The sequence below is a fragment of the Ostrea edulis genome, chromosome 2, assembly GCF_947568905.1.
Source record: "Ostrea edulis chromosome 2, xbOstEdul1.1, whole genome shotgun sequence".
Lineage (NCBI taxonomy): Eukaryota > Metazoa > Mollusca > Bivalvia > Ostreida > Ostreidae > Ostrea > Ostrea edulis.
The window spans coordinates 59,858,956-59,865,694 of NC_079165.1; the positions used below are offsets into that span (position 1 = coordinate 59,858,956).

Genomic DNA, 6,739 nt, shown 5'->3' on the forward strand with positions numbered 1-6,739 from the left:
TTCTTTGCAAACGTCACTGAAAAAACATGCTGAAATTAATACCAAAAAAAACCCCACGAGATGTGTAACTTTTGCTGATCATAATTACACCCCTTTTATCTATTTCCCAAATGTATCTTGAAATGAATTACCCTCATACAGTAGACGCGGACCTTAGTAAAAAGTTCATTCGTGGGTCTTTGGAACAAAATTATCATATATACTAGAGTAGAAAAGACCAGAGAGAATGTGACGATTAAGTCTTTTGAACTAAACATGCACATCCGGTTTAATTACATTTATTTCCTCTATTGAATTCGAGGTAAGCTAAAATTAAGACACAGTTTCGAAAATAAGATGCAAACAGATTTGAAGCGAATCTGCTTCGTTATCACTTGAATGTAGTAAGAGCACAGGAACATTAGTCAAAATAATGCTTTTATAAATAAAATATATGGTCTAATGCGTCCACGCAAATTTTAAATAACAAATTTCATTTGATTATTGTCAATAAATGGTTTGCTTTCATTTTCATTACAATTAGTGGTCAAAATATGCATTAGAATTCATTTTAAACATATGGGTTAGTACACTTATTTTCTTCCGTATCGAAATAGGCCTTTTGGTTTGGTTGCTTCATCCCGGAGCGGTTGCAGGGGCTGGCCTATTCCAACTCTTGTCTGAATAGGAATTCCACTGGGTTTGGATTTGAACCACAGGTAACTCTTCTTTCGCGGAACAGGTTGTAGCTCCTCACCAGAATCCATTAATACTCTTGCTAAATCTTTCTGGAATTGTTTCTGTTTCATTTCCTTGTTAATTTCACCACTTATAAGTTGCTGTAATAGGTAGACTTGTGAGTAATAATCTGTGTTTTCCATTGGTCTCCTATCCTCCTCGTCGCTCCTGCTCTTACAAATAGATGTCACCGCCACCAAAAGTAACATATAACATTGCCAGTTCATGTCTCTAAAACAATAAAGAATTTTAGATGAAAAGGTTGCTACGAAATTCTCCGTGAATTCGAGGTTGTGTGTTTTTCATTGATATTTGTTCAAATAGAAGAACATTAGAGTACAAATGATTTCATAATGCAAGACAACACAATTAATTCCAAAAGGAGTGTTAAAACATCAACTATATTAAAAGTGTATCTCTAAAAGTACTATTTAATGAATTATGATGTTCTCATAATACAAGGTATCATTTAGCATAGTCTGCAAGAATGTAGGTAAAACATTACCAATTAGTTGAGAGACTTTTTAGAAATAATTTATCAAAATGTCTTCCTCAAATTATTTTTCGCTTATAAATGCAAGTCAGAAGGGCATTTGGTTTCTGAACTATTGAGAGATAAATATCATTGAAATCAGTCGGAAGCCGATATAATGATGGAAACCTGAATAGTTCTAGTGGTAAAAAATTATCTCTTTATGGCGATTCCGATTTAGATGCGTGATATATGAAAGGAAAATAATGTCACAACTGCTGTACGTAAATGTTGATTTTTTTAATTTAATTTTTTTTTTATACATCAAAACCGTGTCACATGCTTTCCACTGTGTAATGTGTTGATAGACATTTTACAGTAATGGGGAGAGGAAGACAAGAGTCGATTTATTTCACTAGAATCGTGACAATCACACAGCGAGTTACTGTTGCCGTGAATAACTTCATATCATATTGCTGAGAAATAATTATCAGTCCAACACATAACTCTCATGGGCAGAATTTTATTTGTATAGGCGTCTTTGGAATTAAAAAAAAAAGACATAGGGCGATAATAATTAATGATTAAGATTTATAAATGGTAAATCTGGAAAAGCCAGGTCTGTGATATATATTTATGAATCTGGTTATTATATTCTTTCTTTTCTAGGGACGAAAATTTCTACATCGTTTATCTTTATTCTGAGTAATGCCAGCTTAAATATAAATTAGGAGCTGAAAACGCACTACATGTATTGTACAGAGCTCTGTAATTGAAATAAACAGCTGACCAAAAAACAAAAAACAAAAAAAAAAGAGCCACAGTTTATCAACGAAGCAAGTGAAACAAAAAAAGTCATAGTAAGTAAAAATATTATTTATTTCCAGTTGAAGTACACCCCCAATGGATGTGAAAACATAGGACCAGATAGTTGGTATTGATCCGATTTTCTGTGTTAGCATTGTTAAAACAAAATATTAATGTGAAAAACCATAAATCTTTTCAATCGTTAATATTTAAATACTATATGGAAATGTACATGTATATCGACCCGAAGAACAGTCAAGTTCAGCAGGAACATTACATTGAACCATAATATATATATATATATATATATATATATATATATATATATATATATATATATAAGGTGTATGCCTCTAAGGAATCGAGTTCATCATTGTAGATCAGATTAATCCATCCTAATGGTAGACATTTTCTCATCAATTGTATTCTGGTGAGGACTCTATTATCAGAGATTATTTTTCCATTTAGTTTCAATTGTTTGTGGGCAATCAAGGGGTGCAATGTTGTTCAGTATTTGTTTATATTGATGATGCTCATAAAGAAAGCATATGTTGTTGAGATGTAAATGATTTGAAGACGACCTGTATTGTTAAGCATTCAAATCCTATTTCTGTCAAACAGAATTGCTCAAAAAAAAAGTTAAGTATCCGTAATCCCTCGTGCCATGTTAAGAATTTGTCTTGGAATTGCCCATACAACCCACAGACATGTTTCATGAGCTTCCCGAGACCAGCCTACAGATTTCGAAAGCCAAGTAGTGTCAAGTTAGAATAAAGTTCAACTCCCAAAAAAATACTAAATCTGGCGGCCACCAGCTAGGCATGGATGCAGTCGATCGACGAATTGCAAGACCCCACTAGATCGACTGCTGTCAAAAAGTTTAGCCTTCACCAATATGATTGTATGATTAGAACATTTATTTCTTTGGGGAGAGAGGGAAATCCATGTATTGAACATGTCTGAAATTTCATCGGGAACATTAACTATGATTTTTATGAATAGGTTTAATTAAAATAACACTCACTCACTCCCCAACAATCACGTTCAGGTTATATTTATAAAAAGTAAGTAGTCTACATAATGCTGTAAAACAGGAGCTTGAAGGGGCCCCAGTTTGGTTCCTGCTCTGTACCATGCACTCAGTATAAAAAATCCCACACCGGCCCTTTTACGAATTACTCTTTATAAATCCATCAAAGACGCGCAGAGGAGAAGTTACATGTATGAGCGGGCTTGTAAATAAATCTTATTGGAATGAAAAAATACAGAAGGGGGAGCAATAAACAAATGCATGTAGGTAGCACTTTTGATAAAAACCATGGCATCATAAGTCGAGATATGAATATAGTATATACATTTATTATCACATACAAAATATATACATGTAATGCTTCTCGTCGGCTCAGATATTGGCGCGATGGTGGTGGTGGTGTGGGTGGGGGGGGGGGGGGGGGGTAATGTGGGCGGAAACCATAGTACCCATTTTCGCTTAATGAGAGTTTCGCATTATTGTGCGTGTTCAAAACACAACACTATGGCGATGCAACGATTCATGCAAGTAATCTCTAATACATGTGAAAAATCGTATCGTATTCTATGTAGCGACAACATGTCGGCTTTTATATATTGAATCGTTATTTCATCATCTCTTATAACCGTTTATACACAAAATATGTGTCGTTTATGATGCTCGCAACAGATACAGAGTGTAACATGTCTTTTAAAAATCACAGTTTAGATGTTTGATCGTTGGTTTTTATATTTAATATGCAGTTCCGTGTCATGAAATATAAAATGTTACGTTTCTGTTAAACATTTCACTTTTCATATTAGTATTTAAAAAAAAAAAAAAAAAAATCATGTATTTTCCAGTTCGCACTTTCCATTAAAGTAATTCTGCTTTATATGATTGGACAGATGCGATAAAGTACGAAAGTCGATTCGTATGAAGGAGGGGTTTTTTACTCGTAATTATCAAATCAATACAGATAAGATCTCAAAATTACGAGAAAAGATCTTGGAATAACGAGAAAAAATCTCGAAAATTGTGAGATAATACTTCTAAAAAGACGAGAAAAGATCTCAAAATTTAAGACTTGATTTTCTCTTTATTACAAGAGATGATCTCATTATTACCGGTAGGTATGATACAGGTATGTCTTTTTATGCCGTCAAATCTTATAATCACGGTTAAGTGTATTCAATGATACATACAATATTTTTCCAACATCATAGTATGTATGCATAAGGTAACGATATGTCAATTTATTGCTTATCTTAACGTGATAATTAATTTGAGACGTTAATCTACTTGTAATATTATCCCATGATTACAAGATCATTGATAATTTCATTGCGAGACGTGTTTCCTTGTTTCTCATCAGATGGAAAAAAGAACAAGAAAGATAATCAGCACACACCCAGAGAGATGGTGACGACGAGGAACACAGAAATCGTGGTTAGAGAGGAGGGGAAATGTGTCCAGCAAAAAGGAAGGAGTTCGCGAAATTCCTTACTTTTGTAGAAAGAAAATTACTTCGAAGAGATTAGGTGTCACTATCTGTAGAATATTTCAACTTAATTACATATCTACCTGTTGAATATTTCAGCCTAATTACATATCTACCGGTAGAATATTTCAGCCTAATTACATGTAAATGAACCGCGTTCTCGCTATATCTACCTGTATAATATTTCAGCCTAATTATAGGTAAATGAACCGCGTTCTTTTTGTGATACCTCCTGGATGAGCAAACGACAACAGTAGTGATTTGGCAATGATATATAGCTCGCCTTTTGTGCATGTTCACTTACGAAATGGATTTCATTTTTGATATTACATGAAAGTATGAACTGCAATGCTTCATGCCAGCACACTTCGCGAAGTGCTAACGCGTTTCATGAAAAGTATACAGATGTGAAGTGTCGCAGTTCATACCCTATTGCATTTTCAAATTTCTTATACATGTATTTATAAATCTACTTTAAACCCGAAGCGCTCCATTGGACGTACGATGTTTATTAAGATGCATACGCGACTGCAGCACGTTCATAAGGAATGGCTATCACTGAAGTTTGTAGAGATATCAAAGGCAAAAATATTGGAAATGTAAATATAACTGAATGACATTATTCTAATTTCATTGAAAATCATTAAAATGGTATCAGTTGTTTTAAATCGTAAGCTGACTTGTTTTTAGCTTTAATATCTGTAAAGTTTAATAATCTATTTCAAATAATATGATACTGTAGGAAAAATCGCATGGGGATAGTTTATACCAACGAATTTGTAGCCACAATTATCGAAATAAATAAAATAAAATAGATTGCCCAAAGTTAACTCGAACTTGACCAACCGTCCGCAACATGATACTTGATTATTTCAAAATATATTTGATTCAATATATAACATCATAATCTGGATGAAAGAATTTTCATGATTCTAAATCCTTTCCACCTTTCTGAAATTAATTTTTAAAAAATTAAAAAATCATTTTGAATTTGCACGAATGCAAACCCAATTCTATATAGAAAAAGGATATAAATTACTTTACAATATAATCAATACCTAGATAAATTTCAGTGTCGTAAATGAATACTAAGATTATCAACTTACCCTTTAGAGGATATCACAGTTTATTAACAGTGCTCACTACAGCAGTAGTTTAAAGAGTTGCTGGAAAAGAATGCGTCAAAATTGACACTCATTTTAGCGCGTGCGCACGGTACAGAGACTGGTTTCTACTTAATAATCTATAGAAATCGGTGGCGGACAAACTTACACGGAGTGGTTCCAATTTCAAATCAATATACTCCGTGTAATGCATTTGGTGTTTATCACTTGTTATAAACAAAGACGTTATTAGTATTGTTTCCTAACGATATAAACTTGTCACTTTTAGCAAAAGTTCGGAAGACCTTTGATTTATTTTTCAATCAGATGTGATACTGCAAATTGGTATTGAAGGGAGATTGGGAAAGCTCACATCACTTATGATAAACATTCTGAATCTGCTTTTGTGATCCACAGTGTTGATGATACACATTCAGATACCACAGCATACGCTAAATTGTTGTGAAATACATTTTCCGATAGTATACCTAATCACCTTTATTCTCTCCAATATAATTCTGAAGGTAGGGATGATCCCAGCCAGCACATCGACGTCTATTAAGGCTTCATGAAGAACGCCGACTGGGAGCGTCGTGGTTCATGTAGTGATGCATTTCCAATATTAAAATTTATTCATAATATAAGTATCTTCATGACAATTGTAACGATATATGTACTCGAAGAGAATATCCCCAAGTTACTCCTTTTGTATACATACACATTTCCAATGTTTTGGTTTTGATATATTTACCACTTCTAATATTCCTTGGCGATCCGGGTTAGAATAGGTCCTCAGTACCGCTCCCTGGTCGTAAGAGGCGACTAAATGGGGATGTTCCTTCGGATGAGACCGCAAAAACCGAGGTTCCGTGCCACAGAAGTGGCACGATACAGATTCCTCCCTGCTCACATGTCGTAAACACCAAGCGTAGGCCTAAATTTTGCAGCCCTTCACCGGCAGTGGTGACGTTTCCATATGAGTGAAATATTCTTAAGCGGGACGGTAGATAACATACAATCAACCGACCACTTCTAATGATAGCCAATTGTACCTCAATGCGCTGCAGTTGTGAACAAAGCGCATACGAATCCTGATACATGAAGATATAGTACGTCTATTTAACAGCTGG

The 6,739-nt window shown here is 34.2% G+C and overlaps 1 long non-coding RNA gene across 1 annotated transcript; it reads right to left on the minus strand.

Annotated features, from left to right (window-relative positions):
- Positions 1-263: 263 nt before the first annotated feature.
- LOC125680917 (uncharacterized) lies at positions 264-5,723 on the minus strand. Its single transcript, XR_007372100.2, has 2 exons — positions 5,613-5,723; positions 264-948 (listed from the first exon to the last, which is right to left on the minus strand). It is a non-coding gene; the product is annotated as an uncharacterized LOC125680917 (long non-coding RNA).
- Between the last annotated feature and the right edge of the window lie 1,016 nt (positions 5,724-6,739).